A 21,831-nucleotide genomic window follows, 5' to 3' on the forward strand; every position below is an offset into this window, starting at 1 on the left:
GCGACAAATTGGAGTCAACCATAAGGAGTCTTCTAGAGGCCGGGTGAGGTGTTCACGTCTGGTCCCGCATCAACCGTATGTTTTCAGCAACCGGATAGGTCAACATTTCTAGTAGCGTATTCATAGTAATTGGAATCCTGGGATAATATATTGCAGAAGTATGCAGGCGATAATTTTTAAACACCGAAATACAAAACTGATAGCCGGTAGTCTCGCTGTTGTCCAACGATCAGAAAACCAAGGTTTTTATAACATACAGCTGTACTTTCATAATAGTGCAACCCAATGAGCACTCTCATTTCTTTGTTTTGAACTATTTGAATTCTTTTGTAATTACTTATGAAGTTATTAAACCATTTTGAGCATCTGCACCCAATATAGGGTTTAAGAATGGAGCTATATACAAGTTTGAGGGTAGAGACTGTAAATGTATTTTTCAGTTATCGGATTACCCATACACCTCTAGAAGCTTTGGTTGATATTATCTCGCTATGTTTCGTCCAACTAAGATTGTATTTGACATGTAATCCTAGGTAATGGAGGTCATAAAATTCTTGAATAACTTCAGATCCATATACAATTACAAAATCCATTGGTAACAGGAAGACGGTTCTGCTAAGCATCACGAAGTAGATATTCTTTCTATTGACACTTCTTTGATACTCACGAATACACTTGAGCACACAATTTGATTTCTCCACGGTTTTATGAAATGACTAACTGTTGTATCATTGGCAAAAGAAGTTTTCACTCCATGACTTATATAATACCGTAGTAGGGTATCCACATAAATCAGAAATAGAAGAGGTCCTAAAACGAAGCACTGCTGCGTACCACAGGTAACGGACATCACGGTACTGAAAATATTATTATGAGCAATGCCAGTGGGAATGTATCTATTGATCGTGACGGGGCACCATATATGGGCATTGAAGAGATTTAATGTCCTTGGTAAAAGCCTGGACGAGATTTAATGTCCTTGGTAAAAACTTGGGACGCGATTTAATGTCCATGGTAAAAGTGTTATTTCTAGACCAATCAGACGCCTAGAATCCCTGTACATACAAGATCAGACCTCTTTCTACACCTGTTTGATGGTTATATTGTTTGATGGTTATGTGGTTTGATGATTATATTGTTAGATGGTTATGTGGTTTGATGTTGTTTCTTAGTTCTGTTCTGTTTGTTGATGGTTTTACTGTTTGATGGTAATATTGTTTGATGGTCATATGATACGATGTTGTTTCATAGTTCTATTCTCTTTGATGGTTATATGGTTTCATGGTTATGTTGTTTGTTGGTTATGTGGTTTAATGTTGTTTCTTAATTCTGCTCTGTTTGCTTGTGGTTATGTGGTTCGATGTTTCATAAATCTTTCTATATTTATTGAAAACAGACAGGTGTTTAAAAAATTGCTACATAAGAGCGTGTCTAACGGGACAAGATTATGTTTCTCTTTCTAGGCCAATCGGGGAGTTGGAAATATGAACGGAACAACATCTCAGTGAATATAAGGAAGGATTTTTGCTACAGTTGTTATTAGTGTGAGAATAGAATTCAAACTGTGAGAACAGTTTGACTTTATTCATTGAGATATATCTATAATAATGAATAGAATTTTTACGCTATTAGAAGCTGGTAGCAGTAGCTGCAACGATAAAACACCAACCAAAAATTGCGGTGGAAATCACAATAGGATCACGGCTTTGTCTTGAATGGGATGAAGTATACACAAGATACTTATTATCTTTGAGCAAATTTAAAATTTAGGATCAATTATGCTTTGCTGCAAAAGTTGGTATAGCACTTGTGAGTAGGCTTCAAAGTGCTTTAAATGCAATAGTGAAGCATATAGATGACAAAAGTTATATCGATAATTGTATATGTACAATATATATTATTGTTGTATGATCACGCTCAATAAAATTGTTTCGAAATCGGAAATGTCTCCTTTCCCTTTGTTAGATTTTAGGTTATTCGTGAAGTAGAACGAATCGTTGTTAGTCTAGAGTCAGCAGTGAGAGTGATAAGATTAAAAATGAATAAATTTGAAAAAGAGAGAATTAGATCGAATCTTTTGATTATGGAAAACATTTGATTTTGGATGACTATTGTCTCGAGTTATCACTTGAACGGAAGATATTCTCACAGAGAACACTTGACAATATAATGGAAACTGACTCTCCCCCATTGGACTATTGTCTGAAGCTTTTACGAAGTGACTGAAATGCTTTTACTCAATTTATTTTGATATTAATTGAAACAAAGTAAAATAATATAGTCGATATACTTTTGACATCATCTCCATTGATTCTTGATGGATGACCCCCTATTCAAAACACGCTGTGTTATGCCAAAAAGTCTCTTCTGTCCCCTCCCCCTCTGAATTTATCGAACGAGGATCAGTTTCTTTTTAGCTGTGAGAGAGTTGACATTGGAAACCAAAAAAGGTTCTATACATACCCACTTTGTATGTATACTCTTGGCAGTTGGTTATCATGTGAGAATTGTGCAATTATTGATGATTATAATGAAAAGTATAAATTATGTAATCCATGTAAATTGCATTGAGGCTATGCTGTACAAATTAAAGGCTTTAGTTCATGTCTTGAAGAAATTTGTGACTCTCATCCTTGAGGACACCTTTGCTCCAATTGTCACTATGACCAATGTGATCAGTGGGAGAATACTTATCCCGGTATAATTGGAATGAACCCCAAACGTGATTTTACTTTATTTTTACGAGATTGGTATCGTCGTGGCTTTAAATTATTTTCGGAGGAAGAATCAGGTCTAAGATTCAACTGTTGGGGTTAACAAGACAATTTGGTTTCTACGTCATCGTTGTGACAACACTGCCTATTATGACAATAAACCTAGCGGTTTTTATTTGGCAGCTACCAAATGTGATTGACCTCTTGAAAAAACTGTATGTGATATTGCTTCATATAGACAAATTAAAAACATGAATATCACAGTATGAATGGAAATAGTATCATTGACTATACAAAGAGGTGCGACTAGATTGAAGTTATATTGTAGTGTATAAAATGTGACCCTGACTTTGCAGTCAATCAAGATCAATATACAGTGAATTCAAATAATCTACCAGCATTAGTGGTTCTCGACAGTTGCCTATACACCAAAGAAAAAGAAATCTAAAGTGTAGAATAAAGACATTGTTGTATACGTTTTTTTCTTTATTAATAAACAAATTCACATACATTTTTAAAGCACTTTACTCGTAGGGCACTAAAATCAATATTATATAGGTCTGAGAGGTTATTTTGCACCATAAACTCGTTCAGACGTAGATTGTCTTCATAAATGTTGAGAAACTGCTTGTAAGTATAGCCGCGACATCTGAACACGAAATATAGTAGCCCAGGAAAACCGCAACTTTTAGTCGTCATATCCTTAACTCTCTTCCGATTTTGAATAATAGTTTTCCCACTGATCACAATATAGTTGCTGATGTGTGTAGCGTAGAATATATAGGATACGCCACGAGGATCAAAAAATTCAATAGTCTTCATTGTTTGAAAGATGCACAGCCAGTGGCCGGTATTTACGGTCGACGGACTTCTATTAAAAATAATTAGGGTATTGTTGGCACTTTGAATTTTTCCAGGAAAGTCCGATGGCAAACAATACGATCTATATTTGGACATGTAGGGGTCCATATTAAATAGGCTGATTATTTAACTAGCGTTCATGGTGCTAAGTTTAGTAGAACACTGCCTTCAGGAGTGATTTCCCAATAGGTTTCAAATTAATTTAGTGAGATTAGTGCAATACTCTCAGGTAATGGGTCGGCAAATGTATACTCTAAACGCACAGTCCCTGTTTGTACTATACTCATATCCTGGGTGCCAGACAGGTCTAGCACAATGATACCATGTGTTTTAGCTAACATTTCTTCGGTTAAACCATTTTCGAATAGTTGTGAATCATGACCTAGGGTTTGCATTGTGAACTCATACAATGTCCTATAGAATTTATTAAAAGATAGATTGTTGAGTGGTATTCCATTACTTTGCAGACAAGAGAAGAAAGCCCAAACATCTCAAATTTATATGGGCAGTCAGTCCACGATCATATTGCACTATAGCTTTTTACAAATGCCAATACTAATTTTGATGGAATTTCAGCACTGATAATGGATGAGTCGGTGAAGGTACGTGAGCCTGTGGCAATATGACGTTGATTGATGATGTATGTGGAACAAGTAGTCTAATATTATTTCCATTGGCTATGAGTTTCTCCACTGCCAAAGCAACAGAACTCATAACCTGCTGTTTTCGTACATTTATTATTACCGAGGTGAGGGAGAGATATACATCAGGATTGGCAGCAAGTTCTTTACGTAAAATGAAATTGGATGGAGCAAGCGTCAATTTTAGATCCACTTTAATATTGAGTGGTAACCATTGGGGTATATTAAATATTTCATGATATATTTTTCCAACTAGATGTAATTAATCAGTTGTAGCATTTTTAAGTGCATCTGTACTATCAGTATCAGTAATATATTCATATCCATTGGAGATGCCTCTCAATTCATTATATGACTTGGGTGTCATCGACATGAACTGTATATAGCTTGTATAATTCGAGAGATTGTTGGTTGTGCTCACCAAAGAGCCATTTATGTAGACACTGATTTGACGAAATAAATTATATAATATACAATTTTCATAGGATATTCCATCAGCACGAACTGGCAATGTATTGTCGGATTTCCGGACTTTCATTCGTAAATCTATAAATGTCGAAGACATATCCATAAATTAGTCTTCTTTGGAATAAATTTGAAAGTGGATATTATCGAAGAGGGGTTGTTGTGGATAAAATTGTTCATATTATCCATGTTTTACACTCACATCAACATTTTCTGCATTGAATAGATTTAAAAATCAAGTGATTGAAGGATGTGAATCCTTATGCAGTAGATATGCCATCTATGAAAAGAAATCCAGTTTCGATCAAACAATTCTCTTCCTGGGGCTTCTTCTTCTTCTGTTTACTGTGTGTGTCGTCTTTTCCCTTCTTTTCTTTGACAGGGGTGATGTCTTTCGTTTCTAACCTGAGTAGAGACTGATGAGTGGTGCACTGTTTCTCGACCTTTTTAAACCTTTTCCATTTTGACGATATTTCAATTGTTCGCCAAGGGTACGCGCATTGGGCCTAAGATTTTCCGAGGCACTTTTTTTTTAAATCCTTACAAGAACTCCAATCGTATAGTGTAGAGGATGCAAAATCTGTCGCAGCCGGTACAATATATTTTCTAGTCAGAGGTAATGCAGAGCGAAACAGCTTAGCAAACCAGCTGCTAAGATCATAGCCAGACATTCACGAGCGACGTTTATAACAGTCCATTCCATTGCCCACTTGTTTTGGGCCAAGAGTATTAACATAACATTCAATATCAGGACATAAGAATACCACTTTTCTATTACACATCTTGTTGCTGAATGGGTCGAAAATGACATGTAATCACAGCCAAACCTTTTGATGTTGCTAGGGGATCACCTAATTTAGTTCTTAGTGTTAACTGACAGAGTTCCAAATAGGAAGTGTTTATGGGGATATACTGAAGATTCTTTATATTGTAATGGTGTATATCTTCTTGATTGGTTTTTCGTTCAAGAACTCGTAGGAGGGGGACATTGCTATTGCCAACTCTGGATGTTTCAAAAAATGAAGCGTACAGAAATATACAAGTGTCCGTGAAGAAGGCAGGTGGGTAGTCAGCAAAAATAAAATTAGTGTTTCCAGCACTTTTACCATTGATTATATTGAGCTTAAAGCCAAGAACATCTTTTAGATTATCATTGTGAATAACCTTTTCATTTCAATGGGTGAACTAATGTATATCTTCCCCTCTTCCTTTGAATAGTTGAAATAAAAGGCTCATTTCTTGCGAGCGAAAACTCTTTTACTGATAGAACGACATAAACCATTCATACAGGTGAGTTCTTCATGGGATAGTTCAATATATGGATAATCCACACAATAGATCTTTTGAATTCGTTCTTGACCACCCGCGGTTGGTGGACAATTATTTGGTTTAATTTTTGTATCATGTTTGCGATCCATTCTGAGGATATCATAATCATTTTTGAAAATAAAATTGACAAGAGCCACTTCATACGCACCGTCAAATTTGATGGTGGGAGAGAGTTTCGGCCAAAAATCACTTGTTCTATTCAAATCATTGTAGAGATGATCGGAAACATTGGACATGAATGTCACATAGAAATCATTGAGCATTGTTAATGTCTTCAACTGCAACCCAAGAATCAAAATCAGAGTTGTATCCTAGCCAACGAACAAGCAACTGTCTCTTGCCCCTGCGAGTACGACTCATCAATATCTTTTCAATTCGATAAATTTCACTAGTATTTCTAACTTTTTGTAGTTCATATTCATAAGAACCACCGATAATCTCATCATCTTTGGTGCCTCGCAGCCGATAAGTCGTGGGTTCAGTGTCAAGGATTTTAGACACTTTAAAAAGTTCAGTGCTCCATAAATAATTCTCCTTTTCAAAATTATTGGTGGTTCTATTAATTCAAACAGTATCGTCAACATTGAATTTCTTCTTCACAATTGTTTTTTCACTGGAATATTGCCTTAGAAAAGCATCAAATGTATTTTCACTACAATGAAATTCCCGACTGCTAACATTTGATAGTGATCGATGTGGTCGTTGGTTATATATTTGTATGATTTTATCTAAATCATGAATAAAAGCAGCAGTATCTTTCAGCGTACATTATCTTGAAATTAATAGACGAATCGTTCTAATCAATCGTTAAGCCAATGCAGCCTTTATTGAGCTATGACTATGATAGAGCTTTGTATTATATTTCAATAGAACCCTTTGCACATGAGGATTAACAAATTTACTACAGCGATCCGATTGAAGTTTTCTATAGCAATCTTGTTTAAGAATACTTTCTCAAACCTGAGCAACTTCAACACCTCTCTTTGATTGCAATGGAATGGCATATGCATAGCGACTAAAGACACTGATTGCCACTAGAATATATTTGTAGGATGTATTGTGACGCCGTTGAATCGCGTCTAGAGTTAAAAGTTCAGTTTGCATTATATGCAGAGGGAAAAAGGCTTTAGTTTGTCGATATTGTTTGCCACGAAGCCTACGATTCCGATGCAGAGTGTAACTCGGTTCATTTTCAAGATACTCATTTACATTTTTTACATTGCTGCCACCTATGTCAAAGGCAACTTTAGAAAGCGTTTTGGGGGAACTTAGACTTACCACTTCATCAATATTTTCATAGACATGTTTTAAAACTTCATCCATTTTGAACGCAAACACGTAGTGTAATGTGCACTCCCCTTTTGCAAACTATAGTGTGGTGCTCGGAACGGGAATTTGGTATCAATATATCTTTGTTTTTGTATAATCAACGTTGGTGTTATCAAATCATTGCTGCTGCTACTAGGAGTGCTAGTATTTTCCAAGATTGATTTAAAATCTTAATCTTCTTCTTTTTTAAATGGTGGCGTTGTTAGAGGACTGGTACCTCTACTATATTCCCTTAATTTCCTTAGATTTTGTCGATTGCCAATAAAACTTTTGGAGAAGTTTGATGCATTTAGAAAGGTGCATAGATTATTGTCAAATGATAAAAGTCCTTTACGATTCGTAATCATATCGCAAATTAAATCAAGTAGATTATAACCTTTTCCCTGAATTATAGTTCGTTTCCCTGTGCTATCAACATTAACTTGATAATCACCACCCCTTTCCAATATGAGATATGATAAAGCTCTTTTACTCTTTTCTCGATAGGTCACTGCCAAGAGGTTTCCAATTGATGTCACTATGGAATTCAATTTCTTCTCCTTTGATTGTATTGCTGTAGAATCTTGAGATGTTTCTTATTTAGGGGGATCTGTGATGGTGGTGGATCTCTCACGGTAACGTCTATGTTTGCCCAAAGGACGCAGTGCATCTTGAAGTAAAACTAATTTTTTATGATCGGCAATATTTTCATAATTAATAAATTTGCATAGATTGTCTTCAAAGTGTTCCACGGGTGAGAGTACAAGTTCTATTCGGGTCAATTTATAGAGTTTAGCCATATAGAGAAAACTGTTTACAAGTCCTGCGATTATTGGCAGTAAAAGTGTAAAAAAGTTACCGCCCACTTGAAGGAGACGTTTTCTTTTAAAAAATTTTCCTTTGTCTTTGCAAGCCGAGGCACGCACAGTGGAACGATGTTGCTTTTTCTGTTGTCTAACACTTTCTGGGAAGTGTACATTGCCCTCAGGGAAGTTTAAATAAACTTCAGATATTAGATTAATGAAATCATTGTCAACGCCATGTTTGAATATGGCTTGCCTGAGTGGGGGTTTTCAAGTGCCTAAAACGGAAAATAAATGTCTATTTTCGTGTAGTTTCTTCAATGTCATGATGGCAACTAATAGCGTTTTCAACTGTTCACCGGAAGATAGACAGTAATTTCTTTGTCGAAAATATATGTGACTACACGTAGATCCTCGGGGTTATTCTGATTAAGATCTACCAAAATGTACCCATAGGGCTTATTTGTCGCCTGACTGTACGCTGAAAGTAGAAATTTGGGAGCACCTGGGTATATTTGCTTATTGAGAGTTATTAGAGAACTTGAATCACGAACAACTCAGTAGATAATATAGATGGTGCAATTCAAAGCAAGGGTTTTCATGCACTTGCTCTGATGAAACAGATTGTGTAGAACTAGGGTTATGGAAATATGTTCATGATGAGAGCAAACGGTAAACAGTTATAGCATTTCCCGTGAGAACTGTTCAATCAATTCAGCTAAATCATCAATATTCAGCCATGAGTTTGCCTCAATACCATTGAAAACATCAAGTCTCCGTATGAATTGTATTGACATGGACGTGGCAGTGGCAATAGCTTTTATTTGGTCATAGGACTCTTGCCAAATACTATAGCAATAGTAAATTTTCTTTGGTTTTTCATAAAACATTTTATCACAGTTTTTAATTATTTTAGCTAAAAGTGTCGTTTTGCCTGACATTGACGGGCCACACAGAATATGTTTTAAATTGATACATACTGCTGCTGTTGACAACAGTCGGACTATAACTAACTGTAAACCCTACTTGTCTAATGAATAAATAATAATTTCCCCTTAGATCTCTCTATTCAATAACAAGAACAAGAAAAACACATTTTTTTTCCTTTATTGACAAAAACAACTTAAAATACAGCGAGAATAAAAATATTTTTCATTTATTACCAAAAAACAGCTTAAAATAGCACACCATATTTGTAAAACAACAATGTTTTTCACTTATTGACAAAAATAACTTAAAATACAGCATAAACAATAGCAGTACAGTTGAACACTAGAATAAGAAGAGAAAATGAGAATCCCCCCCCCCTCCGGGGCCGAAGGCCGGCTGCGGGTGGGACCCCCCCGGGACCGCGCAGAAAAAAAAACTCTGTATACAATAGCCGCTGCTGCAAAATGGCAACGACAATGAGAAGAAATTGATGTTGTCCGCCCACCCACCAAGTATTATTTGAGGTTTTCAAGTTAACTTATCCAGACGGAGTTGGTTTCAATAGTCCACACAGTCAACTCGATCTCAAATTCGATAGTGGCCGCGGGGGAGTACTTTTACACCATTCTCGAGCTTATAGACCTTGTCGAATATACATTCCATGGCATTTTTTTCTACTCTAACAGTATAGTTCGTATACTGTAGAGAGAAAATTGCTAGCACTTTTGCTCTTAGCACTAGACAACTATCTACACAGTTTCTGTAGACACTCAGGCTGAAATTATAGCTTACAAAGTGTGTAGGCACCCCGTGGCATGCCGGCTTCACATCTTTGCCGTTTGGTTGAACACAGGAATCCTTAAGACCGGGGAACAGCAAATTTGATATTAAACCACTCCCTAACTCCTATTTTAACATTAATAGTTGATTGGCGGCCTGACGTTTCGACAACTTGGGATAGATGCTCTCATTCCAGTTGGTGTAGTCCATCCGCGAGATGATGTGCACCCCATTTTCCAAATCATTTAATAAATCCCCGGTTTTAACTTTTAACAACAGAGAATCTGTGTCCCCATAGTAAACTTGAACCTCCCCTCCCTTGGCTATTGTAGATTGCAAACATTGTAAAAGAACGAGAACATGAGCTTTTTGGAAGTTTCAAGTACTGAACTACCCCCCGTAATATTCTGGTTCAGAACATCATTTCTCTTTTTTCTATGTAGAAGAACCATATTCGGCTCTATGCTCGGGAATGTTGTAAAATTGGGATTGACAATAATTCGTGCACATTCTTTGGGACTTGTTACGATGTCACAACGTGATCTGTTTTGAACGCTTTCACACATTTTTCCAAAAGCTGAATTTAAAATAAGTTTGTACATTTCTTTTTCGACTTTACTCTTTGCCTGTGACTGTTTACTGACAAAGGTGTTAATAAACGTCTTCAAGTTGGGTTTCTGACTGAATTACAGGGCCGTATGTATTTTAGCGACCCTGAAACGATTGCTCACCATCCACCGTAATAGGATGTGCTGAACAACAATATTCTGTTTCGGGTCCAGATCGGCAATTAATTTCTGCTTGGAGGGGGTTCAATGCATGCCCATATCCTCAACCAAAGACCGATTATATGGGCTCAATGACTCCTTGGTCACAGGTTTATTCACGCACGGAAATACAAAATTTTCTACTGTATCGGGAAGTTCCACTGGTATGCATCCGTCAATTTCAAAGAACCATCCTTGTGGACCATTGTTCTCGACAGTGTGAATATCGGGGATGTCACAAGGATTTTCAAGCCATTTGTAATTGCCACATGGTAAACAGAAGTGAAACATTGCCGAGGGGTACAATGAGTTCATGTCAAGAGAAACTGCATTAGACTTTACACCGGTGTCTTGACCAGTTGGATCCGATGTTAGGACGCGATCCCAATGAAAAAACATATCCACCCCTCATTGATCTTTCTACAAATAGGTGTTGATCCACAACGGTGATCAACCCTATTTCTTCCGAACTAATTTTTAGAATTAAGTCCATGACGAGGTGCGGTGTTGAAAAATAATAGCCAATGTCTAGGCCGAACTCTGAATAAATTTGATCTCTGTTTCTACAGACAATATCTAATAGAGTTAACACATCACTGGCCACGTACATTCTACAATAATCCCAACCATTTTTACAATTACCCTTAGCCCATACCCTCTTGGCAAATTCATAGTCCTCGTCAGTGCATTCACTATTGGTAAGTCAATTATGGAATGCATTAATGGGAGGTAGTGTCTCCTCACTTAACTGTGCGCCAGAGCAGTAATAGTCATACGCATATATGCCTTTACAGGTCAGTAAGTCATACATTTCACTTTCTGGAAAGCGCTGTTTCGGCAGAGGGAAACTATCAAAATTGTCGCTTTTCTGCACTTGAATGAGTTGACTGAGAGCCTTGGGGAAGAAACTGAAAGAATCTAAAAACCGGATTTTATTCCAGCACGTATGTCCATTATCCACTGATTGCCATTTACAACTCTAAAAGCACTAGCTTCTCAGCAGATTTGGGGATAATATTGTGGTAAATGAATTGTTTACCCATGAACTATCTACTCCCCCTCACTCTGTGTGCATACGTGCCAAAGCCGGTAAAATAAATTTCAACTCATAATTTGAATTGTGAATGAAAACCGGTATAAAGAACAACTGGCTTACATTCACATTGCACGATTGGTGTGCTACACCACGAAAATTACTACCCCCTGACGATATTTCCTGCCACAAGTGATTATGGTCCCTGACTTTCCCCTTCCCCATCTTTCCCCCCTAGTCCCTTTGCCTTAGTCCCCTCTTCAATTTCCCCCTTACAAACCCAGCATATTTTCTGATTTTAATGGCCAGGTGATCCTCTGCTGATAATAACATCGGGTAATGGGTATGTCTCAAACAGAAAATAGCTCCATTTGCAGTGACAATTAATTTAGTCAATGCTTTCATCATGCACTCATTCTCCTCCAATATTTCGACTATTTCTAACAATTGCATAGTGTTAGAGCTGTCTCTTTGTGCATGGGCATAGGAAACTGCTATTGCTTGATGTTCTTTGTAACGATTCAGAAATTATTTGTCGTTCGCATCCATAAGCTTAGCCTCACAATCCATACGTATTTTATTGCTTTGCAGGAGAGTATTCTGGAAATTTTTACAACGTAAAATTGTACGGTCACCCGATAGTGTTTCCACCAATTGATAGCCATGTCTTTTATAATGCTTTATGTGATTTCGTAGCTTTAATTCAGTCCAAAATCTAGACAGGCATGTTGGCTAATAGTGACGTGTACTCTGTTTTTACCCTCCCCCAGAACTCTACTAATATCCGTAATAGGATTGAAATGGCCAATTGAATTGGGTGCACTAGGCGGTGTATACAACAACCAAACCCAGTGTTTTATCGATTCAATCGACGGGGCCCTTACTGGGAATATTACACTCTTTTTATTAGGACACATACCCTCTTGAAGTTCTGTTTCGTATTGTAGCACAGTAACACCGATATTTAAATGGGCGTTGGCCGTTCGAAAATGTCTATTACTCTGAGTGTTACCGGAAATTTTTCCGCTAAACAAGAGAAACCTACTGTGGGAAAATCAGATCCCTCCTTCCCATGCACGGTCCAGTAGTCCAAATTTCTCTTTGAAGCTTCGTTTTTAGAGGTTCGAAAGCTGATATGAGGAGAGCGTACTTGAAACCTCTTTGGCCTGTTTCGAAACCGATTCATTAAACACCCTTGCATCCTCCTAAATACGGATCGTGTTTTAAAACTATACCCTCCTCCCTCGCTCCACCTCTTAAAATAAAATTTTATTTAAATTTACATATATTCACACTTAAGTTCAATAAATAAAACTACGGAACCACTATCATTCTCATTATAATTTTAGAGATGAGTAATAATATTGTCAATTCAATGCATAAATACTGTCGCATAATTCTCCAAATGAGAGTGCAACACGAATATCTCGGTGTGTACATAATGATCATACACTTCAATATAACTCTCATTTAGATAAAATATTTTTAAAACAATCGAGGCCTGAATAGAGTCCCGACCTCACAATAACTGACTGTTGTTTTCTAAGAGTGAAGAAATTTATTCTACATTATTCATGAAGGATATAAATGGGGTCGGTTATAAAATTTCCCCCCTTAAGTGTATTAACCGGATCCCCAAATTTTGCAGTAAGAACGGCTATTTTATTCAAGATTGAGTTTGTTTGTTAAAATTCAGGTATTGATGTGAATTGTATATCATTACCCCTCCCCCTGGTATGTCATTAGCTAAACCCTGTCCCGCGGGTATTTTATCATCACCTAAACCCCTCCCCCTCTTTGTTCAACAATAGGGCTGGTCTGTGTACTAAAATCCATCGAAGCTATTTCATTTTCTATAAAATTTGTTCGATTAGGGATTATATTCATTAAATCTGAGGGTGAAGGATTCTCAGTTAAGGCTCTAGTAAAATTATCTAAAATTTGCAATGTATTCGGGCTTAATTATGGTAAATCGCCCTCTCAACTAACTGCATTGCCTTGTTCAAGTGTACTAGCGTCTACATTGAAATAATTATTTAATAAATTGTCAATGTCAGAAGGTATGTCGTCAAAATTAACACTACCATCGCCATAACGTAAGAATTTACCATATCTTTCGAGATCTTGTTCGTCGATAGTTGGTTTTTCAGTGACCTGATTGTCACGAAACTCTATTTCGTGAATTGTTTCTTCAGATGGTTGAGAAGGTAGTGTGTATGGAACCGTTGTAGCCTATAAAGAAAATAGCTTATTTTCAAAGTGTCTAAATCACCGAATTTTTAAAATTGGATTATTATCATATCACTTAAAACATGTGCTTAAAAAACACGCTTAATAGTAGTCGTAGTAGCAATATCACTATCTGTGCACACATAGTACCATTTGGTTAATTCACTATTCCCCACTCTATATATCCTGAAAGTCAAAATTTAATAGCCACCCTGTATGCATTAGTGATATAAAATATTTACAATCTAAACGACACAAAGTACATTTTGATTTTGTTCAAACAACCACCAAAAATTTCATATTAATACTCTTTGTCTGCTTTGAAAAAAACCGGGGTCTTTACTTGGTTTGAAAAGGCTAGTCAAACTCCTTAAGGTCATCTTCTGAAAACAGCTTATTTTCAATGTGTATAAACCAATGTACTTTGACCTTACATCCGTTAATGCATGTCTGTTATTTTCAAGATTTTCTGAAACATACGATAAAATGGGGACCGTTAAGTCTCGCATCTCTTATCGAAGCCATTATTACGAAATTAGAATCCATATGGGTACAAGCGCTATCCTTCAAATTGGCTTGGGAGAAAAATTATTAGCTAAAATAAGATTTAAAACTTAAATTTAGATCTGCAGCTTGCTTGTTGAGGGCTGTAGGAGGCTCATTCTCACCTTTTATGGAGGGCGTTGGTATTGAAAGCCCATCATTCTTGTCATAAACGATGACTGTTGGTCTTGAAAACCTAGTGACTTCACAGTCGGTACAAATTGTAGTGAAAAACCAGACTCCTCACCTATTATACAACCCCTCCCCACTTTTCGATATCTGTGTTAGAAGATCAATTTCCAGGTTATATCTATTTAATATATGCTATGCTTTACCCACTCACCCTAATGTGCAAATATATTGGCCAAATTTGTTTCCAAACTACTATATTTTAATCAATTTCAAGGTTATATCTATTTAATATATCCTATGCTTTACCCACCCACCCTAATGTGCCGCTATATAGCCCATAAATGTTTATTAACTATTATATTTTATTGCATTAGCATTAAGCAAACTTGAGTTCTGTCGTGTCTATTGTATAATGCATAAGTACTGTGTTTCCTTCAGAAAAGTCTATAGAACAGAAATGACACAAAAAAACCGTAATATAGCATAGAGTCCTGTAAATATTATAGAAATTGAGTCTCTAAAAACCAGGGTTAATGAACAAACCGGGGATTGTAGGGGGGGGGGGTAAATTTTAAAATTTAGATAGTTCCGTAGGCTACAAACCCATAGCATAACTTTCGAAGTGTTATAATCTCAAGAAACAGGGGGTATTTAGATATATGCTTTAAATTAGACTAAAAAGATCGTTAACCCAGGAAATAGGCCTAGAATTTGCGGTCAGAGGTAAAAATGCTAGCCAATTTACAAATTAAATGGACTCATCCCCTCTCCTCTAAATGAATGACATTGCTTTCTAGCCTAATACTATCAAAGTTAAAAAAAAACATAGTTTTCACGCTCCCCCCTGAAAACATAAAGGAAACTTTATCGGAAGAAAGCTAGAAAAAAGAAATAATATGCACTCTAAATGGCTGTTAGCATCCGCTTTTTACATAATTTCCATGTCCTACAAATATCTCTTTTAATTTTGCAAATAATTCGTTTCCCTCTTCCATACAGGTTAGAATTATGTGAACCCATAAGCTAAATCCTTTTCATGTCTAGCAGCCACCCTTATTTTTGTTAAGTTAGACAAGGCGCGTGCGAAAAGATTTGTTTACGAAGCTCCCCTCTTGAGACATATTCACACACTGTTTTGTTTAAATCTCAAGTGTTAAGATTTTGATGGTTTTAAACGCATGTGAAAAGACACTTTTTTGAGTAATAACTTCAATTGAATGAACTAAATGGTGATGAATGGTGGGAGGAGGGGTTATATAGTGGAAAAAAGAGTATATTTGTAACAAAGTATAAAGATTTTTTTTGGGGGGAGGTGTACCCCGAATCTTAATATATTGGGGGAGGACTACAAAAAATGATTTTATTTGGAAATATCAAAGAAAATTTGCTAAACCGGACTCACATTATATATTTAAGTAGCTAAAACTTCTAAATCCACAGTATTCGTTGTTTGCTCCATTATGTCTTGAAACGATATGCTACTTTAACCTCAAAGCATGTTCATTATAAACAAAATCTCAAGGTTGAATTGCGATGTAAGAGAAACCTTACATAAATCCAATGACCTAGAAAGAGACACGTGATCTTGCCCGTTAGACGCTCTTATCTGGGAATGATATTAACTTATGTCTGTATTCAATAAGCATAGAAACATCCAACCACATAACCATCAACAAACAGAACAGAACTAAGAAACAACATCAAACCACATAACCAACAAACAATATAGCCATCAAACACCTCTAGAAAGAGATGTGGTTTCGTATGTAGAGATGTGGTCTTGAAAAGTTAAATTTTAGCGTAAAGAGAAGGTGTTGAGGAGGGGACAACCTCTTTCATATGCGGAATAATTTCTTTTCGTTTTAAGTTTCAATGTCGCTCCTTACTTTAAGTTAAAAAAAACTTGTTTTTTTTTTAAATTTAATCTCTGAACATGTTTGAATTAATGCAGGCTTTGAATGTGGCTCACCTTATATGACTAATTAAAACAATATTTCCATATTAGTTGTTGGGGTTCTACCCCTGTTTCTTTTCTTTTCAGATAAATGACCTGTTTTCGTTCCGTAATTACATTTGCCTTCTCTCTTCCACCAGTGTCTGTGCTACTACTTCCACCGCTTGGCTCTGGATTGGTCGTCATCAACACGTCTTTACTTTAGATCCACCATGGTCTAGATCGTATAGTATCCGCATTAGGTTTTCAAAGTTGAATTGCCCAAGATTCGTAGAAAATGATCGTGTGCAGCACAATCAAAACACAAAATTTCTCGCTCTCACAAATTTACATTTGAGAGGATAAGAGAATGAGTTTCTGGCACATTCGATGATGCCAACCATCATGAAAAATTGGCTGCACTAGCCTCTTAATTTCCATCTGTGGAAACAACCCCACATCTCAACAAAAAAGTAAATTGCCCCTTGGCATAATTTCAAATAATTTAAGGCTGAACATGCAAAGGCCTGTGAAAACGATTAGGGTACTGGGAATGAAGTAAAATTTTGAGCGAACCATGAATCGCCTTTTTTCTGGGTTTCCTCCCCTGGGATAATCAAATGCAGAATATGCGTTGATGCTAATTGAAGATGAAATTTGGATACATCTCCCACTGAATACAATTTGCCGGCAATAATTTTCGGTTCCCATGAAGAGTAAAAATTATGAATAGGGTTACTGGACAAAGGTTTGGGTGAAATGTGAAGTGACTGGGAGAGAATATCCCCCAAGGACTCCAGATCAGAGAGGCAAAATCTCGGTAAAGGGATCACAGCTTGTCCGCCAGTTGTGCATTGAGGAAAAGAGCTATCATTCGCGACTTCCCGCAGGGGATCTTCCCCAAGGAATTCCTCTCCCTCATAAAGGATCGACATATCTTTTGAGTTGATAATACTAATCTCAGGTTCCTTTCCAAGTTTTTCCAATACGACTTGACATTCAATATCCCCCAACTTTCCACCAACCCGTTTTAGGTCCTTCATCTTTATTTCGTAATCATCTTGTTTTATCCCCCATGGGTCTTGGACCTCTTTATGCCCCCTATTATTTATGTTATCAAGGCACAGCCCGTCCGAAATTTTTTTATTTTTCGCCACTGCAGGCTTAATCTCAAAATTTTGTCTCTTTTTTACACTTCTCTTTTCATCTCTACTTTTCTCAATTTTGTCATTCGCGAAAAATAACAAATGATCGTTAAATCTGATTTGGACTTCAGTGTCCACCATCTTTGACTGCATTACTGCATTGTAGCTCCGTTTAATATCTCTTTTCTCCCTCTTAGTTTTCTTTATTTTTACCGCAGAAACAAATGTTTCGTCATCAAATGGGAACTGAACTCCGACATTTGGTTTTTCACATTGTACTAAAATTTTTCGAAATCTACGAGGAAAAGGCCGTACAATAAATTTTGTCTCCTTTTTCTCTGGTACAATCAGCGTTTCATTTTGGCAAAAATTTGTCGGCGTCTCAAGTTTGCCATTTTCTGGAAATTTTCCCGAAAAATCATTTTCGCGCGTCTTATTTTCACTATTATGTTGTCTTTTTACTTCCGCATCCCATTTTTGTGGATTATCAACATTTTGAACACGAGTATCAAGTATTTTGTTTTTCCGACAGGGCGGCACAGCCTCCAAATTTGTTTTATGGGCCGGACCACCTCCCCCCTTAGTCAATGAAGTAGCATGTTTTCCCGTAAAAGTGTTTAATGTTTGGTAATTACCGTTTTGTTGCGATTGATCAGTAGACAAGTTATTATGGCTATCCGACGGCCTTTAAGTAACTAGTAATGAAACATCACTTTGTGAATTTCTCCAATGAGTTTTCCTTAGTTTTTGCAACATCATGGTAATATTTTTTATCGGCCTCCCTACGGGCCTGTCTTTCTTCCTTTCTTACTCTTTTATCTTTCTCTGTTTGTTTCCTATCTTCCTCCTCTTTTTGCTCTCTGGCTTTTCTTTCAGCCTTTATACGTTCTTGTTTTTCCTCCTCTATTTTCTCTTCTACTATTTTATGTAAAGTATAGGTGTATACTTTTCGCGGTCTAGAATTTTTCTTAATTAGAAGAACCCTGCCAGTAATTTCCATCTGAAATTTGTCAACCCTCTTATTTAACTCTTCGTAGAGTTGAAATTGTTTTTCTGAGTCCTGTTGTGTACGCCTCGTAAGTAATGTACGCCAAGTAAAAGACCCTGTCCAATTCCTTATATAGATCCTCAATAATATGCTGACATTTAAGAACAATCTTTTCATCCTCCATCCCATCTCTTAAAATGTAAATATGACACTGAATCATTTCAACAATTACCGACCGTTGTTTTTCGTGTTCCTTAACAATTTCTTCATATATTTGTTATTTATTTTTATCAGCCTCCGCAAGGATTTTGAAAGCAATATCTTCTCACTTACTAGCTTCTTTAAATTCTACTAGTTTTCCTAAAATCTCCCTATGGCTATGATTAATGCCTTTAGACGTGATTCTTGTTAGAAGATCTTGGTTGCTAAATATCTTTGAACGACTATTTAATCTAGAGCTAGCGTCTTTAAGGTTAGTTGGTCTCCATACATCCGGAAACCAGAAATTTTTCGGTTGATCTCTCTCAAAAGCCTCCAACAGGGCCTTTTTACCTCTTTCTGCTTCATTTCTCCGGTTCGTTTTTTCCATTTCTCTTTCTTTATAGGCTACTCTAGCCCTTTCGTACTCGTTTCTATTCTTTCTAATTTCATCTTTCTCAGCCTGCATTTTTTTCTTATATTCTTTGTGCTCTCTCTCAAAGGCCTCCATATTAGCCTTTCTTTCTATTTTCCCGCTTTTTCTATGGGCTTCACTCGCCCTTCTCGGCCTTGAGTTAATCTTATCTCTGTCCGACATTATTTCAAAATTCTGTTAACTTCAAAATGCTTCTTCAGTCTAAATGGCAATTCCTTTATCCATGTAACTTCCGGTTTCTCACAAAAAGTTGGTGTGGGTCAATTCGCCTGTTCTTTTTGCACACTAGTTAGTTAAGTGATATATTGATTCGTAATTTTTTTATTACTGTCTGATTAGGCACAGCCCAATAAGATCTTCATAATTCTATTAGTTGATTCAGTATTTTTCTTCTCTTTATATGTAATCACAACAGGCTACTCTGTAGGCTAAACTAACTTGTCTCTTCGAAAACGCAAAATTCTTTTACTATCAGCGCTGTTGATAGCTTCCTGCCACCAATGTTCTACTGGTTGGTTATGATGCCACCAATGTTATAGTGGTAACCACCGCTTGCACCAGTGTTATACTGGTAAGCTCCGAATATCAGGGTTGTAAATATCCAATTTACAGTATACCCTACCCCAGGGTTTAATAACGTGATCGAGCGATCTAATTGCAAATTTTTAAGGTCAAGTGTACCCGCCCTAGGTTACCACTAAAAATCTTTAACTCTCTCCTTGTAGGTACGAACCCCCTTGTCAATATAATAATGACGGTATCTCGTAACTCTGTTCCTACCCTGCCTGGGCGCCGGTAAACCTAGTGGATAGTTTTTAGAAAATATCTTACTTTCATTTTTTTAAACGGTCGCACGTCGTGACAAAAATATACTTCCCCGAACGGGGTCTAAATGCAGAATAATTCAAAAATAATATTCTGTACAGCAACTGTTCATAGGGGTGGACCTTCGTTTGGCCTATCCAATCCTCTCAATCCCTATTCAAAATCTATTCCACTTTTTCTTAGGTTTATCTTTTAATGACTCAAACCAGTAAGGCCAAGATGCAAACTAGTTCACATTTTTCATACTTCATAAAAACTACAGCCAAGCAATAACACTTTAAATCTCCATTTTATTATAGGCCAATCTAGCCAAATGTAATTACGGAACGAAAACTGGTCATTTACCTGAAAAGAAAAGAAAGAGGGGTAGAACCCCAACATTAGTTTTACTTTTTTTAACTAATAATAACCTTATAATAACCTAAGTTTGATTTTTTTTTTCATTTACTTAGGAATGACTCCTGAATCACAAAGGATGTTTATTTAGAATGATAACCTCTTTTAAAAGTTAAAAAAAAACTTTAGCGTAAGAGCGAGCTATACAGGAGAGGCAATCCCACTTATATACGTAATGTTTTCTTTTCGTAACAATGTTGCTCCTTACTTTCAGTTGAAAAAATGTGTTTTTTTTTATTTAATTTGATTGTTTTTTCCATAATGCTGGGAAATCCAGCAACACCTTCATGGAAATTCTCTTCCCCCATGAAAAATTCCTCAATGGAAATATCTTATATATTTAAAATCAGCATAAAAATACATTTCTTTTGATAAATTTATTGGTATCAAAATTCCGTTTTTTAGAGTTTCAGTTGCTATTGAGCCGGGTCGCTCCTTGCTTACAGTTCGTTACCACGAACAGTTTGATTAAGAAAAGCGATTTATTATACATTTAAGACTTGTCTGATTGTTTCCACCTGAAAAATATTCCTTAGCATACTTTCGTAAAAGACTTATTTTCTATTTAATTTCTGCTCGTTTTCAGGTCATGATGCGCTCCCCCGTGTTTTAAAAAGGCTTTCTGGAACCCCCCCCCACCCCAATGGAAAGTTTTTCTGCGAATATTCCTCCCCGGAGTATTTCTCCTGGTAATAGTTCTCCCATGGAGAGTTTCTACCTTACGAAATCCCCCTGCGTAAAAATCCCCCAGAGAATCCAAACTCTGCTGAAAATTTCCCCCTGACGATTCTTCCAGAGCATCTTCACATGTAAAATGGGGTTACCAACGAAAAAGTAAGACAGATAAGACGAATTTTGTATATGAATTATGGGAAATCCCCTCCCCCTCCCGTGTAAAATTTCCCCTGGAAAAGCTCACCCCAAAAACTTTTATCCCAATGGAAAATTCTCCCAGTAGAAAATACATCCCAAGACCCCCTCCTGAAATATTTTTATATACTGTTCGATAAAAAAACACTACACGTACAACTTGCGACCCTTCCAAAGGGGTCTTAATCATACCAAAATCCATAGATTTTGGACCTTTCAATTATATTGAACAAGATTTTTACCCAAAATTTTGATTTGACGACTGTGAAGAAAAAGGGCATGGTATGGGGGCTAGTTGCCCTCCAATTTTTGGGCTACTTAAAAAGTGAACTAGAACTTTTTATCTCCGTTCAAATGTTACCTCTCCCAGTCATATAGGGCAATTGGTTCGATGCGATCACCCGTGGGAAGAAAAAAAAAATAAAAAAAAAAGATCCGTGATCTTTATTCTGTCAAAAAATATAAAATTCCTCATTTTAGGGATTGGAGTTTGAAAACTGCAATA

The 21,831-nt window shown here is 36.6% G+C and overlaps 1 protein-coding gene across 1 annotated transcript in view; it reads left to right on the forward strand.

Moving 5' to 3' along the window:
- The window catches only part of LOC148945236 (A-type potassium channel modulatory protein DPP6-like), a 420,942-nt gene that overhangs the window by 261,006 nt on the left and 138,105 nt on the right, over positions 1 to 21,831 (forward strand). The window lies entirely within an intron of this gene.

Source organism: Artemia sp. Qi Xiang Cuo, chromosome 13 (assembly GCF_049724085.1).
Source record: "Artemia sp. Qi Xiang Cuo chromosome 13, ASM4972408v1, whole genome shotgun sequence".
Lineage (NCBI taxonomy): Eukaryota > Metazoa > Arthropoda > Branchiopoda > Anostraca > Artemiidae > Artemia > Artemia sp. Qi Xiang Cuo.